The sequence below is a fragment of the Strix aluco genome, chromosome 4 (assembly GCF_031877795.1).
Source record: "Strix aluco isolate bStrAlu1 chromosome 4, bStrAlu1.hap1, whole genome shotgun sequence".
In the NCBI taxonomy this organism is placed as follows: domain Eukaryota; kingdom Metazoa; phylum Chordata; class Aves; order Strigiformes; family Strigidae; genus Strix; species Strix aluco.
Window position 1 is genome coordinate 40,426,294 of NC_133934.1, and position 17,468 is coordinate 40,443,761.

Genomic DNA, 17,468 nt, shown 5'->3' on the forward strand with positions numbered 1-17,468 from the left:
ACACATGGTGCCCAGAACAAACACAGGGCAGGATGGAGATCCAGTGATTTGTGTTGCCATGGTACCAAGAAGCGAGGTGGAGGCCACATGGTCCTGTTCTTCCACTTTTCTCAAGGAACATATGACATGACTATGCAGATTTATCTCCTGCTTTTCCTTCCCCGTCTCTCAAGGACTGTTTTGCAGTACTCTGCAGACCTTATCTCTCATGCTTCCTCTTCTCCCACAAAAACAGCACACACCTTGCACCAAGGAACGTGCTGTGTCATTACTCAAGAAACAATGGATTGACCACAGTCCCACCCACTCATACATACATACTTAGAGAAATACTACCACAAGTTTCTATCTCATTCGGAGGGACAGATCGACGGGTTTGTGCTCCTCTCCACCAACCCCCCAGCTCCCGTGAGAAGGGACACCTTTTGGCAAGATTTTGGCCCTTGGCTACGTCGAGTGATTACCCAGCAATTAAGTGTGTGTGATTGCAATCATTCTTTTTGTGTGTAGTGCTACATTGCCTACGATAAATGCACAAACTGCAGGTTGGCTATCTCAAAGAATCTGTAGATGTTGCATAAGAATAAACCGTACTATTCGTGAACCTGACTGCTTCTCTTGAATGCAACCAGACCTACAGCATACGGGCTGTTCGTGCATCTGGTGTCAGGCCTATAGCTACGGCCATAACTGGCATACCCATTAAGAGATAAGTCCAGCCGCCCCTAGCCCCTCTAATCTCTGAAGACTGGCTAGAACACAAGGGGATTCATCTCTTACCAAATTAATTCATTATCTTAAATGCAACAAATAGCTATCAATGCTGTAATATATGTATAATTATAAAAACATGCTTTAGAGAAATGAAAGATACCTTGCTGGGCTCAACACTTCAGCTGTTTTATATTACCATGTACTTTTTAAAAAGCAAGTGAGATGCAAAAAATAAGACAACTAAAAGCATACAAAACTAGCATTCTAAATTTAATGCTGTTCCGAGTCATTTCACAATGCTCCTCCTGCATCCACAGTCATATTAGCACATATTCAAGTGCATTATCCACACTGCCCACAGCCATCACCAAGTCTCACTGAGACTGTCAGAGGGCTATGAATGAGTCAGCATGCGCTGGAGAAGGCCAACATCTACAACTCCATAAAGACAGCTGGACAATACAGGACTGTAGACTCTCAGGGAGACTTCCCATTAGGAGTAGGGCTCTTATCTGCCTGTGGTAAGACCAACAGGGAACAGCATGAGTAGGCTACTTTGCCAAGTATGGAAGTCAGAAGCCAAAGGTGACTGCAAAGCAGGCAGAGGTGGGGGGATGTGGAGGGGGTGGCCTCACTGAAGAGGAGCACAGTACTCAAGAGCAGCAGAACAGGTCCACTGACAGTAACCAGGTTCAGGTGACAGTCCAGTGATCACCAGTCAAGTTCACAGTGCCAAAACAAATCCAGGATCAAGACAGGAATTCAGCAAGGCAAGGTGAGGAGCAGCAAGGTGTTAAGGGCAGGCACATTGTGGCTATGGTATAGTTCAGGCAAAGACCAAGGCAACAGCCTCGGCTCCAATGCACTCTAGAGCCAAGGGGTGGAAAGTGCATGGATGGAGACCCCAGACAAGGTTTCTCATAGTTCTTTCTCCCAACTTCACTATTTTCACGCAGTGACCCAAGTTACACAGCTGCACCATAGCAGAGCTTGCCTTGAACACAGAGAATTAAACCGCTGGCATGAGGAGGAAAGAGAATAAAGGTGGAGACTCCAGAGCAAGAGTTATCGGCTGGTCAGGTCAATTAGAGCCAGTACATTGGCAGAATGGAAGATGGAGAGGAGCAGCCATACCATCGTTACATCAGAGTCTTGATGCTGTATCTTCATCAGGTCAGAGTCTTGTAAGCTCAGAAGAAGTCACTACACTAGCACTCTGATGTAGAAGGAGTCTCAGTTTGAATGCATATGGTCAATTTTATTTTCTCACAGTATAACACTTAGTAGTGGGAAGCAGCTGACACTGGCAGTATTACGCTGAATAATCTAACAGCATTCAGTTCTGAAAAGTTCCTCTGCTCACTAAGTCTCCTGTGTCCTTCATCCACTCTTGAATGAAACCCTGTATCTTGTTACCACAACAGGAGAAGGCTTTTCCTGTATTGCTGCTTGATAAACTTCAAAACCCCAACTGAGTTGGAATGGGGATGGCAGACAGAAATGGAACAAAAGATGTTTATTAAGGTGAAAGATACACTGTGGAGATATGGAGTGACTGAGGAGCTTGAGACTATACCAACAGCTGCCTGGATGCTCAATGAGCCAAGCCTGACAGCAGATAACTGTATAAATGGCAGAGAGACCAGATATCACAACTGTAACCTATGAAACCACGAGTTACAGGGATTCAAAGAAACTTGCTGACTCAGGAGGAAGAGTACAAACTAGGCAGATGAAGGAGATGAAGATGGCATTACACAGTTTATTACCTAGATGGGTCATACAAAGGTAATGCTGTTCATATAAGGTATTTCCACTTATAGAATTATAGAATAGGTTGGGCTGGAAGGGGCCTTAAAGGCCATCTAGTTACAAACCCCCTTACCATGGGCAGGGACACATTCCACTAGACCAGGTTGCTCAAAGCCCCGTCCAACCTGGCCTTGAACACTTCCAGGGAGGGGGCAGCCACAGCTTCTCTGGGCAACCTGTTCCAGTGTCTCACCACCCTCACAGTAAAAAATTTCTTCCTTATATCTAATTTAAATTCACCCTCTTTCAGTTTAAAACCATTACCCCTTGTCCTATCCCTACACTCCCTAGTAGAGTCCCTCCCCATCTTTCCTGTAGGCCGCAATTAAGTACTGGAAGGCCTCTATAAAGTCTCCCAGAAGCCTTTTCTTCTGCAGGCTGAACAACCCCAACCATCTCAGCCTGTCCTCATAGGGGAGGTGCTCCAGCCCCCGGGTCATCTTTGTGGCCTCCTCTGGACCCACTCAAGCAGGTCCATGTCCTTCTTATGTTGGGGGCCCCAGAGCTGGACACAGTACTGCAGGTGGGGTCTCACAAGAGCACAGTAGAGGAGGAGAATCACCTCCCTCAACCTGCTGGCCACACTTCTCTTGATGCAGCCCAGGATATGGTTGGCTTTCAGCTCTGCAAGCACACATTGATGGCACGTAGTCAGTTTTTCTGCTACTCCCAAGTCCTTCTCCGCAGGGCTGGTCTCAATCCACCATTGCCCAGCCTGTATTTGTGCTTGGAACTGCCCCAACCCATGTGCAGGACCTTGAACTTGGCCTTGTTGAACTTCATGAGGTTCTCACAGGGCCCACCTCTCAAGCATGCCATCCAGAGGGACCTGGATATTGCTTCCCTCCAGTGTGTTGACCGCACCACACAGCTTGGTGTCATTGGCAAACTCGCTGAGGGTGCACTCAATGCCGCTGTCCATGTCGCCAAAGACGTTAAACACCATCAGTCCCAATACCAATCCCCGAGGAATGCCACTCGTCACTGCTCTCTACCAGGATATCGAGCCATTCACTGCAACTCCTTGAGTGTAACCATCCAGCAATTCCTTATCCACCAAGTGGTCCATCCATCAAATACATCTCTCCAATTTACAGACAAGGATGTCATCTGGGACAGCATGAAAAGCTCTGCACAAGTCAGGTGGATGGTATCAGTTGCTCTTCCCTTATCCACCAATGCTGCAAACCCGCTGTAGAAGGCCACCATGTTTGTCAGGCATGATTGCCCTTAGTGAAGCCATGTTGGCTGTCACCAATCACCTCCCTATTTTCCAACTGCCTTAGCATAGTTTCCAGGAGGATCCACTCCATGATCTTCACAGGGACAGAGGTGAGACTGACTGGCCTGTAGATCCCTGCGTCTTCCATTTTTCCCCTTTTAAAAATAGGTGTTATGTTTCCCCTTTTCCAGTCAGTGGGAACTTCACCTGACTGCCACGACTTCTCAAATATGGTGGATAGTGGCTTAGACACTTCATCTACCAGTTCGCTCAGGACCCATAGATGCATCTCACCAGGTTCCATGGATTACTGCACCTTCAGGTTCCTTTGGTCTCAAACCTGATCTTCTCACAGAATCATCAAGGTTGGAAAAGACCTTGAAGATCACCTAGTCCAACCCTTAACCTAACATTGACAGTTCTCAAACACACCCTATCACTAAGCACTATGTCAACCTGACTCTTAAACACCTCCAGGGATGGGGACCCCACCACTGCCCTGGCAGACAATTCCAACACCTAACAACCCCTTCTGTAAAGAAATGCTTCTTAATATCCAGTCTAAACTTTCCCCGATGCAACTTGAGGCCATTCCCTCTTGTCCTATCGCTTGTTACTCGGTTAAAGAGACTCATCCCCAGCTCTCTGCAACCTCCTTTCAGGTAGTTGTAGAGGGCCATGAGGTCTCCCCTCAGCCTCTTCTCCACACTAAACAACCCCAGTTCCCTCAGCCGTGCCTTGTAAGACATGTGATCCAGACCCTGCACCAACTTTGTTGCCCTTCTTTGGACACACTTGAGTAATTCAATGTCCTTTTTGTAGTGAAGGGCCCAAAACTGAACACAGTAATCGAGGTGCGGCCTCACCAGTGCCGAGTACAGGGGTAAGATCACTTCCCTGTCCCTGCTGGCCATTCGGTTTCTCATACAAGCCACCATACCATTGGCCTTCTTGGCCACCTGGGCACACTGCTGGCTCATGTTCAGCTGGCTGTCAATCAACACCCCCAGGTCCCTCTCTAACTGGCAGCTCTGCAGCCACTCCTCCCCAAGCCTGTAGCGCTGCTGGGGGTTGTTGTGGCTGAAGTGCAGAACCCGGCATTTGGCCTTATTGAAACTCCTACACTTGGCCTTAGCCCATCGCTCCAGCCTGTCCAGGTCTCTCTGCAGAGCCTCCCTACCCTCGAGCAGATCAACACTCCCACCCAACTTGGTGTCGTCTGCAAACTTACTGAGGGTGCACTCAATCCCCTCGTCTAGATCATCAATAAAGATGTTAAACAGGAGTGGCCCCAAAACCAAGCCCTGGGGGACACCACTCATGACCAGCCACCAACTGGATTTAACTCCATTGACCACAAATCTTTGGGCCCGGCCATCCAGCCAGTTTTTTTACCCAGCTAAGCGTGTGCCCGTCCAAGCCACGAGCAGTCAGTTTTGCCAGGAGAATGCTGTGGGAAATGGTGTCAAAGGCCTTACTAAAGTCAAGGTAAACAACATCCACAGCCTTTCCCATAAGCATCCAATAAGCAGGTCACGCAGTGGTAGAAGGAGATCAGGTTTGTCAGGGAGGAGTTGCCTTTCATAAACCCATGCTGACTGGGCCTGATCATCTGGTTGTTCCACATGTGTTGTATGATGGTACTCAGGATGAGCTGCTCCATCAGCTTCCCGGGCACCGAAGTCAAGTTGATAGGCCTGTAGTTTCCTGGATCATCCTTCCAACCCTTCTTATATATGGGTGTCACGTTGGCCGGTTTCCAATCTGTCGGGACCTTCCCAGTCAGCCAGGACCGCTGGTAAATAATGGAAAGCAGCTTGGCGAGCACCCCAGCCAGCTCCTTCAGCACCCTCGGGTGTATCCCGTCTGGTCCCATAGACTTGTGTATGTCTATGTGATGCAGTAGGTCACTGACTATCTCCTCCTGGATTGTGTGTGGGAGTCATTCTTCCAGTCTCTGTCTTCTGGCCGAGGAGGCTGGATTCCCTCAATACAACTAGTCTTGCTATTAAAGACTGAGGCAAAGAAGGCATTAAGCACCTCAGCCTTTCCCTCATCACTTGTTACCATGTTTCCTCCTGCATCTAGCAGGGGATGGAGACTCTCCCTGGTCTTTCTTTTGCTGTTGACATACTTAGAGAAACATTTCTTGTTATCTTTGACTGCTGAAGCCAGATTAATTTCTAGCTGGGCTTTAGACCTCCTGATTTCTGCCCTGCATAGCCTCACAGCATCTTTGTAATCACTGTGAGTGGCTAGCCCCTTCTTCCAAAGGCCTTAAACTCTCCTTTTCTCCCTGAGTTGCAGCCAAAGCTCCCTGTTCAGTCAGGGTGGTCTTCTCTGGCACCTGCTTCTCTTACAGCACCTGGGGACTGCCTGCTCCTGTGCCATTAAGAACTTCTTCTTACAGAGTGTGCAGCCTTCCTGGACCCCTATACCCTTCAGGATCATCTCCCAAGGGATTCTGTCAAGCAGGTGCCCAAACAAGACAAAGTTAGCCCTCTGGAAGTCCAGGATGTCAGTTCTGCTGTCCCCTTTTCTGGTCTCTCTAAGAATGGAGAACTCTATTATTTCATGATCACTGTGCCCTAGTCAGCCTCCGACCGCCACATCATCCACCAGTCCTCCTCTGTTCACAAAGAGGAGGTCCAGCAGGGCACCTTCTCTGGTCGGTTCACTCACCAGCTGTTTCAGGAAGTTGTCTCCCACACATTCCAGGATTCTCCGGGACTGGTCCCGCTCTGCTGTGTTGTATTTCCAGCAGATGTCTGGGAAGTTAAAGTCTCCCACAAGCACAAGAACAAGCGCAAGCAATCGTGAGATTTCTCCTAAGTGCCTATAGAATATTTCATCCACCTCTCTGTCCTGGTTGGGTGGCCTATAGTAGACCCCTACTACAACATCTGCCCTGTTGGTCTTTCTCCTGATTCTAACACACACTCCACCCTGTCTTCACTATACTTGTGCTCGAAGCAATCATAACAGTCCCTAACATACAGCGCCACCCCACCGCCTCTCCTTCCTTGTCCGTCCCTCCTAAAGAGCTTGTAGCCATCAACTGGCGCACTCCAGTCATGGGAGACATCCCACCATGTTTCTGTAATAGTGACCACATCATAGCTTTCCTGTTGCATCATGGCTTCAAGCTCCTCTTGTTTGTTACCCATGCTGTGTGCATTGGTATAGATACACTTCAGATGGGCTGATGTCTGCAGCACCTTTTCGCATTTAGAGATCCTGAGTCTGGCCTGACCTTTCACAGGTGTTACCATGCTTACTGATCTATCAATATCCCTTGCATCTCATACAGTGGGCAGTTCTTCATTCTCTCAGTCCTCTGTGTCTTGGGTGGTGTGGCTGGAGCCCTTGCTGGTGAAGACTGAGGAAAAAAAGTCATCAGAACCTCAGCCTTCTCCATGTCCTGGGTAATCAGGTCTCCCATTTCCTTCTGTGGAGAAGGCCCACATTTGCCCTAGTCTTCCTTTTATCACCACATACCTATAGAAGCTTTTCTCACTGCCCTTGACATCCCTGGCCACATTTAATTACATCAGGGCTTTGGTCTTCCTAACCAGATCCCTGGCTGCTTGGACAGTTTCTCTGTATTCCTCCGTGGCTATTTGTCCTTGCTTCTACTCTCTGTAAGCTTCATTTTTGTGTTTGAGTTTGTCCAGGAGCTCCTTCTTCATCCATGCAGGCCTCCTGGTGTTCTTACCTGACTTCCTCTTTGTCAGGATGCATCACTCCTGAGCTTGGAGGAGTTGATCCTTGAATATTATCCAGCTTTCTTGAGCCCCTCTCCCTTTCAGGGCTTTAGCCCATGCTACTCTGCCAAGCAGATCCCTGAAGAGGCCAAAGTCTGCTCTCCTGAAGTCCAGGGTAGTGAGCTCGCTGTGCACCCTCCTCGCTGTCTTAAGGATCATGAACTCCACCATTTCATAGTCACTGCAGCCAAGGCTGCCCTTGAGGTTCACGCTCCCCCCCAGCTCCTCCTTGTTGGTGAGAACACACAAGCAACTACTGTGAAGGTTGTAATGCATGTATCCAGCACAATTCTAGGATCTGCTACGACAAGCAGCTATGTGCCACTGCAGAATATAGTGGCTGCACAAATAAGTGTAGGAATCCTTCATGTAAGGTGTTGATACTGGGAAAGGTCTATGTTCTACGCTAAACATTTAAATTATTATTTTTTTTTCCAGCTTTACCGGTTGGTAACATGTATAGTCTAAGAGATATTGAGATTACAAAGGAAATTTCTTCTCATGTTTATGAGCATCATCTTTCAAGGATAACAGAAATTGCACAGTAGTTCTGTGAATATGTACAAAGAACACTGTCTGAAGTGACAATGGATCAATCCCACCACCAATATAAGGTTCTTTAACCTGTATTTGGATTCCTAAATCAAATTATTATCAAAAAATTGGATATTGAACAGGTCAACTAGATTTCAAAATCAGAAACTTCTACTAGCTTCAAGTAGGAGAGGATTTCATTTCAAGTAAAGACTTACTTTATTGACAATGACAACCTTCAGTTATCTTAACTGTGGACATTAGGCAGGACAGAAAGCCCAAACAGTAGGACATTTCCTCTAAGATACAGTACAACAGGAGTAAGATAGAAATTGGGTTTTGTCAACTGCTTTTAATGATTCTGCCTTATGTGATAATAAGGAAGGATGTACAATCTAAGAATAATGGCAGTTATTGGAGGTTACCACCTCCAGTACGGCAGATAAAACAGCTGAATACTTGGCCCCAGAGTTTGCTTGACTAGACATAAATACAAAAAAACTAAAACAGTCAGAAGGATAAAATGGAAGTGATATTGTAAATTGTGATGCTTTAGGATAACAACATTACAATGTGTGGTTAAAGGTCAGCGCTACAAAGGTCAAGAATTACAAAAAAACCCAAACAAACCAAAAATAGAAATCAATGTTTATCTTCTATTTGTATTTGATATGAAAGTTGGATCTTATTTCTGGACAGTCCAGTGCAGATATCTTTTTATTATGAGAATAAGCTACTACCTTGCCCTCTACAAGGACACAACCTTAAAAGAGTCTGGAAGGATATGCTGAAGAGTATAGTGGCCTCAATCTCTACACAATGAAACGTATACCTAAATATAACATGCATATATAGTTTACCTAGAAAACAGGGTAAAGGATTACATCTGAAAATAATGATCTATATGCCATTGGAACAAACAAACTGATACTATTCTCCCATGCTATCTGGTGATATCTGAAGTCAGAAATGCATTTCAGTTAGGAAGAAAGATCTTCAAGAACAGAAGAGAGGCAAGAAATCTCTCTATCTTGATCTTCCACTTTTGCCACCAAATTTGCTGTTATTTAATAATCTGTAGTTGATATACTGTGCCAAATCAACCCATATGCTTATTTTTTTTTCCAAATGCATTTCTAACCACTGTTTATGTTTCATCTTAAATCTTATATAAGGAAATATTTAGACATTTCTCTGCATGATTTCTTTAAAAATTCAGTTTTGATGTATTCTTGCCATAGATCAGTAGCATTAAGTATGTTTCAAACTTAAGAATGATTTTCAATTGATTGACTACATTCACACCTCATGGAAACTGGTACTTTAGTAAGCTTGTCTCCAGATTCACTTTACCCAATTCTATGACAAAATTGATTCTCCATCAATCCACATAGACATTATTTCATAATATGTCCCACCACAGCTCTAAAAATTATCTACTGAATTACTGAAGACTAACATGCTACAACTTTACATTTTCTCTTCTGACACATTTTGAAGCCACAAAATCAGTTACAGGAATTAATGTCTTCGTAACAAAAAACACACAACAAATTAACTCAAGAACAAAATACTTCAATGAATTTTTATACTCTTGTAATCTAAGGAATTTTTACTTTCAATAATTTATATGGTATTATGTTAATTTATTACATCAATATCTATAGCAAAGAAGTCAGTTAAAAAGCCTCAGGTTTTACTTATTAATTAAGAACCTTTACACTAAGAATATGAAGCATGTAACGATCCTAAAATACAATGTTTACAGTAAGGCTGTGCAGTAAGTAAACATAAAATAATGACACAGCAAACCTATGTCTCAGTGATCCTATGTCATATGAGGTCAGTTAAGAATTAGATTTCCTCTACTCCTCCCAAGCTACTAATGGCACAAACGTAAGCAGGGCTCTAAATGGTTGTCCTTTTTATTTTTTCCCATCATTTGCTCTTTCCCAAGAAGCTCTATGGATTTATCAGGACAAGATGACATACAGGATAGCCTGGCCACCTAACAGAGATTAGAATAAGCTGTAACAGATGTGCAACACCATCATCACCACCAGATCTGCATCAGGATGAGGCTTTAGAACAACCTTCCCACAAGAGTACAAGGACAAAAACATAGCTACTTTTAAGATTGAGCTTTATCAGTTTATGGAGGAGATTAGGCTCTAACTGCCAACAATAGCAGTGGATTGGACTTGATCATGCATCTTCCTAAGAATGTTCCATAATTGCATCTTGAAAAATAAATTCAGTGAAACTTTACAGCCTTTTTTTCTTTTAAGAAAATAAATTAACATCTTGAGGAAAAAAATGTTTATATGTACAGTACCACTGTTACTATGGCTTAGCAGATGCTTCCATTCAAATTCTGTGAAGAATACATATAACATTTAAGAAAAGAGGAAGTTATATATATGATATTCAAATCCCTTGGTCAGAAAAGACAAACAGGGCACACAGCACATGTATGGAGAAAAACTATAACGTTATTCATAAAGCCATGTTTATACTGAAATGCTTGTCTGTTTCACAATCACTACCTGTATAAAAACCTGAATGTACTCAAAGCTGAAGTGCCCCAGTTTCTGGAGGAAAAAAAAAAAAAAATCATCCAGGCTGTCAACAAACAGTTAATATGGCCAGAAAGATGTTGCTTTTATTTTCTGTATCATGCTCATAGGATTTATCTATGTCTAAGTCATTTAATTCATTCAAATAAATGTAGATAATAGTGCAAATCCCTGTCTGGAATGATAATGATCACATGTTAAAGTAAATATTTTAATAATAACAACAACAACAACTTTTTAAACTATATTTTGCTGATTTGGATGTTAAGATAATACTAATTGTTATTTAATTTATATTTATTTCTACATCAGCTATAAGAAATAACAAAAACACTTGCTCAGTGTATTTAACTCAATATATCAAGAACTTTCCTTAGCAGAAAAACATTTCAGCATCTGAAGCAAAAACAAGCCCACAGAGAACATAACTTGAAAGTAGAAAAAGAAAAGAAGAAATAATTCTCTCTACCTGTGAAGTTCAAGGTAATATTTAAAATCCCTCAGATCTCAGTCACATCCCTGTGCTATTCATCATCTGTATGTATTTGTTAATGGATTTGGTGAGCTAAGAGAGGTTGAATAGCCGAAGTGTGGATGACATCCAGCTGGATATCATTTGTACAAATTGTACTCTCTCACACATCTGCTATTACTAATTTTCCAAATTTGGAAAACTAGCTAAAGCTGGACACAGGCAAAATAGAGCTGATTTTATTAGAAAAACAGATCAACTCTTGAAAAGTTTGTCTCCAAGCTAATGTTCTAAAACACTGAGAGTTTGCGCCCTAAGAATTTTTACAGAGCAGTCAGTTTAACAGTTCTGTTCAGACACTTCAAGGGCCACTTGTGCTCCAATAACCACAAAAGCAAAAAGAACCAAAAAACCCAAATACCACAACCACCTCCAAAAAAGAAACCTCTTTAACTGCAACAAGATTGTATTCCATTCTCTGGAAATCTGAATGGGATACAACTACATGCATGTTCATAGCCAGTAGGTTTAAGTATGAGAGACGTGCTGTAGGTTAGTAACAAATGATTACAGAGTTCTTCCCAATACTAACCTCCCACTTGAAAGTGGAATTCTTAATTGTTCCTTCCTAGCATCTAAACTTATGTATGAATTTGATCTTCAAGATCTGACATATCCTCTTTCATTCCATCATTATCAGTCTCCCACTACAGGTGTTTTCAGACAACAGGTAATAACTAGAAAAGGAAGTTAAGAGAATGAAAATAGTAGCATTAATTTTAGTGCTCTCAGACCTTGGTTTGCTGGGGGGGGGGAGGAATCAATGCTACCATAAACAACCCAAATGATTCTTCAACCAGATAGAAGAAGAGAATACAAAAGGTCAAAACCAAAAAGATTAGGCTTCAGACTATCAATAAACAAGGCAATTCATGTCTCATTAATAAAGAGGTTACTGAGTAAGAGGCAAAAGCATGTTGTCTAATAGCGCAAGTAAATGCCAACAATTATATCTAAGACAGGAAAAAAAAAATCTTAAAACATATAAATCGAAGGGATGGGATAAACTCTATCCCCCCAAAAAAACCTGCAAGTAGAGATGATTTGGTTTCAAGAGACCACGAAACTGAATACAAACTACACAACTATTGTACAACAAACACAATGGAATCAGTCAAAAGGAGAGTGAGGAAAGACCCTTACAAAATAAGTCAAACATTGGATGTGATAAAGCACGGGAAAAGTATTAGCCATTAACGGGATGTGGCCACAAGAAGAGATATACAATGCGTTAGGAAAGCTATTTTCAACGCAGAAGGAAGCTTAACACCATTATACCAGGCACTCACGCACTATGTTTGGTAAGCATATTTGGGAGAGATGGATTTAAACATATTAAATGCAGTGTTTTAAAAAAATGATGGAAGGAGGAGGTAATTACCAGAGATATAGAAGTTTTATTTACATCAAGACACCATAAAGGCTAAGCAGCTGGGTTCAAATTGGCCATGTAGGCCGGAAAGCAGATAAAGGTTCCTATACCTGAACCAAACTTCTAGTCAGTAGAAACATTAAGAAAAAAACTTCATTAAGTAGGGAAAAGGCAGTATTAACTTCACCAATATAAAGACCTATAATATACAGCTCAAGAAAAAAGATGACATTAATGCTCTTCCACTCCAACAACTGCTTCTGAGAGCATCCCCCATCATTACCTAGGAAATTAGACACTAGGCACTGAACGGAAAGATTCATCACTTGTGAAGATTTTAGAAATTACTAATTATCAACTTGTCTGCTTACACACAGCTTCCCACATAAAACTCAACAAAGTAGCAAAGGTGAAAAATCTAAGGAGGAGCCTCAGCAGAGATGACTCTGGAGTCAAGGTCACCACCGTAAGTGCAAACACCATCAAATGACAGAAAGAACTGGAAGAGACAAGTTCCCACACTTCAGATTGCCTTGAGACCTTGTATATGATATTGTTTACATTAAAAAAAAAAAATCATCAAAACTGTACAAGCCTTTACTCCTAATCTAGTAATCCCACACATCACAGCAAAACCAAATTCTCCAACCTGTGCTAGAACCAGATAAGGAAAAAATGGCCCCAATAGATTCAGCCAAGATGTACTTATTAAAGGACTGAAATGGGGAAAAGAATAGCATACAAAGCTTCCATTCTTGCCCAGCGTACAGCTCAGCTGCTACCATAAATAATTGCTAACTGAACACTATATCACTGAATTGCCTTTACCCTACAGGTGCATTCTCAGTTCTCACAGCCAGTCGCTATAATTCAAATGTTATATTGAGACTTACTTCTCTTCTTGTGCTGCATATCTTTTGCCTCATATAACAAAATACGTGAGTTACATGGTATCATCACTAGAATTTGCTGAAGTAACTCTTATTGTCCACATCAACTCTGACCCACAGACTGCAGGAAGAAGAAATATTGCTTTCCCTAAGTTATCATCTCCTATTCCCACTGTTAGAAATAAAATACTGGCCCACTGAGTTAAATGGACCATTAGTCAAACTCACTGAGGACTTTCTAATGTTGTTCTTGATACGTGGTCATAGCAGATGACCAAATTACAAGTTCATCATTGTGTTATGGGTCCTTTAAATAGCCAGAGCTATTCAACCAGTCCAGGATTTGGTGTAATAGAATGCACAGAATGACACTTCTGTTGAAACAGAGATGGAGGAAGACAGTAGATATCTTGTCAGGGAGAATAATTAATAAGTTACTAAAAAAATTAGTAAGTAAAACAATACTCACAAGGTATTTTATAATTGTTGCATTATCTGTATTACTCCATACATACTCCACACTACCTTTGCAAGTTATTTAGATCACCATGTCTCCATATGGGTTACAACAGTTAGTCAGAGATGACTAGTCTTAAGTGAAGCTTTTGAACAGTTCTGATATGCAAAACATAAATAACAATAACACAAACTTAGCTTGACCGATTTGTGCAAGGCACTTGTTCTCTAACAAAAACCTTGAAATATATCAGTAACCTACATAGCTGTGCCTTTAATCAGGAAATAAATGGCACAACCTAAGTGAACTGCCGCTATTTTAAGACTACAAAAAATTAGGAAGTGCAAAAGTTAGCAACATGACCTTAATTTAAAATAATGGGAGATATGCCTTACCATGAATAACTTAAGCAAAATAAAACTTTGCTAGAGTCTGAAGAACATCTGATTGTTCTCTGTATGGGTTTTTTATCAGGATTCTTCTCCCTAAATGCTCTTATGAATAGCACGAAACTGCATAATGTCATGACAAAATATTTAGACAAGGCATAAAACCAAAAAGCTCTACACTCCTAACACAGAAGACATTTAAACTCTAGAAGTAGTTAGAAAGAGACACAATGGATTTCTCAGCCCATGACATTTCTGAAAGACTGAGTGCATGACCATCAGAAAGATGTTCTTGAAACAAGCAGTTTTGGGGATTGAAAAGGAAATTTCTAAGTAATTATGTTCTATATCATGCAGTGGTTAAGCCAATTATCAGGAACACTATGGTCTTTATTGATCTTAAAATCCAGGATTATGATCTTTACTACAGCATTCCAAGTGAAGATCTCACTCAGATTTTCCTTTCATGCCTGCCATTTTCAAGTCTTCCAAAACAGTTTCTCAAATCTCCACGTGACCATTTGCATGTAAACCTACATCTCTGAAGACATCAGAAAAATTTAACAGAACTTTAAACACGTATTTCTTCATTTGCAGAGTCTGCTGTCTTAAGTTTGTTCCCGCAAGCTTTGTTTGCTTAACCTTTAGTTTGCTTTTGTACTTGAATAATATTTTTAGTTCTGTAAACTTGTTTTTGCTCCCCCCTCCCGCACGTGTCCCAGCTGGGAAAAGCACTTTAATATAAACAAGCCCAAATCTCTCCCTCCCTACGGAGTGCAAATGTTTTCCACGCATTTCACTTCTTCTAAAGATTGCTGCCTCCGCGTTTACTCGATTTTAAGTTTACGTTCCCACACAAGTACGTCTGTACAGGGATACGCATACAGTAGAAAAGTCCCCAAACCAGTGGGAAGCCCCAAGTACCGTCAGCCCACTCCTGGGTACCCCAAGTACCAGTACCGTCAGCCCACTCCTGGGTACCTCAGACCTTCAGACCCAAAGCCGCGAAAGCTCGTCAGGACCAGGCCGCCCCGCCTCGCCCCGGGCCGCAGGTGGGCGCAGGGCGGCGCGGCGCGGCCCGGCCGAGGCCGCAGAACCGCCGCCCAAGAGACAACCGAGCCCGCACCGGCTTCAACCGCCCGAGTCGGGCCGCGCCCCCGCCATGCGGCGGGGCGAGGAAATGCCGCACCGCACACCTCCGGCCCGCTGCCCGGCGCGGAGCGGAGCGGCTGCCGCACCCCGGGCCCGCTGCCCGGCAGTGGCCGCCAGCCCTCACCTGTCCGCCCGCAGCGCCGACAGCGCGTCCGCCGCTACCGCGTAGGGAGAAACCAACCCCGTCTCCCGGGCAACCCGGCGGGCCCGCCCCCGCCGCGCGCTCATTGGAGAGAGACGCCGTCGGGAGGAAGCGGGGACCGCATTACTTGGCAACCGGGCGGCGCGTGCTCCGCGTTCCCCTGCGGAGCTGCGCCTCGGGGAGACCCTGAGACCCGGGACACCCTGAGGGGCCAACCCTGGGCCCAGCCCCGCGCTCCCGGCCGGTCTGGAGCGGGACGGTAGCTGGGACGGCGAGGGGAGGGAGCTTCCAGAGCCAGCAAGCCGCTTCCCCGTGACCGCGAGGGGATCAGAAACCCGGGTCAGGAGGGAAGGGCAGACTTCAGGCGCTCCGAGGATCTCGGGGAGCGCTGACCTTGTACCCCGGACGGCGCTGTTGTCAAGCTAAACATTTTAAGATGACATGAATTTTGAGCCGTCTAGCTATAGGGACATGCTGAGAGACTGAAAGAACTGTAGTCTATCGTGTTACACGCTGACGGAACCCGTCAAATGCGAGTCACAAAACGCATTCCGCTGGACCCAACTCCGCCAGCCTGGCGTCATCAGGTACATAGATGGGTGTTTAATCCACAGACATTTATTGGACAGCATCTGCTTGTTTTTCTCTTCTAACTTTTTCCCTCCTTTGGTTGTTTGTGCTGCTAGATGGTGACTTGCACCATGGAATGAACTTGTTTACTGAACAATGTTGAAAGAACGCAGCGGGAGCCCAGCCATCATTTAATGCACAAAGGCTCAACTTTATTAGTACTCACACTCCTTTTATATCTACAATAATCAGTTCATACATATTGCAAAAAGCGAGCTCCTTATAGGTTGCTAAGGTTAGATACATTGGTTGCTAAGGTTAAATACCAATTCCTCCCCTTATAATTTCTGCAAGGCCTTGTACATAGTCTTGCTTCTGTTCTTTGTTCTTCTTTGATACTTTTTGGTATTTTCCCATCACGTCGCCGTTGTCAGCAGTTCCTCGGTGCTATGCCCTTTCTCACGTAGCCAGTTGTTAGCAAACTGCTCCACATCTCCCCCGTTTTCTTTTTGCACTTGTGCTAAAAATATTGCAGAGGCAGTCTTCTGCAGGGCCCTTTGCAGAAGACTGACAATACATGGCAACATCAAAAGCACAGTCACAATTACCAAGATCATGACCCCCACAGTTTTGACCAGAGATATCAACCATCCAGAAAGTCCCCAACCTTTAAACATCCTTGTTAACCAATCTAATCCATCTTCTTCTGTTAAATGTTTGACACCATCCTTTAGCTGCTGTATGCTTTTAAAAATAGATTCTGAGTGGTCAGACAAATTCATGCAACACATTCCTTCAAAATCTTCACATCCATGTCCTTGCGCTAAAAGCAAAAAGTCAATTGCAGCCCTGTTCTGTAAAGTAGCATGTCTAACACTATCAACATCAGTTAAAAGGCCACTTAAAGCTAAAGAAGTAGCGTTAGTCTGTTTGCTAAGCCAACATCCCAACTTATTCAAAGTCGTTAAGGCATTTGCAACACCAACTCCTGGTGCCAATATGGAGGCCGTTATGATCTGGCCTGGATTCCAGAATTCAACGTTATCTCGACAAGAACTTTCAAACCGATGAACGGTCCTTGGGACTCACTTATGTTTTCGAGTCATATTCAGAATCATTGACACATTTGGTGTTAATAACGTGAGACGTCCGAGGCTACACGGGCCTCCATTCAGTTTAGATGGGACGCCTCCCCAGGCACGATCTCCACAGATTAGAAACACACCAGGAGGTAATGCAAGAGGAACAGCAAAAGATCGTGAGATGTTAGTCGAAGTATAATTGCACCAAGCAGTTGAATTATGATAAGCAGCATTAGTTGCATTCACATTTTGCCCTCTCC

At 43.6% G+C, this 17,468-nt stretch overlaps 1 protein-coding gene across 2 annotated transcripts in view; it reads right to left on the reverse strand.

Annotated features, from left to right (window-relative positions):
- Positions 1 to 15,571, reverse strand: part of WDR17 (WD repeat domain 17) — a 72,109-nt gene extending 56,538 nt beyond the window's left edge. Inside the window, exons 1-2 of one of the 2 annotated variants that reach the window (XM_074822786.1) lie at positions 15,539 to 15,571; positions 11,687 to 11,831 (exon numbers count right to left, since the gene is read on the reverse strand). The gene's annotated coding sequence lies outside the window, so the exon portion shown is untranslated. The remainder of the gene's footprint in view (positions 1 to 11,686; positions 11,832 to 15,538) is intronic. The other variant, XM_074822785.1, reaches the window with a different exon arrangement.
- Positions 15,572 to 17,468: the final 1,897 nt, after the last annotated feature.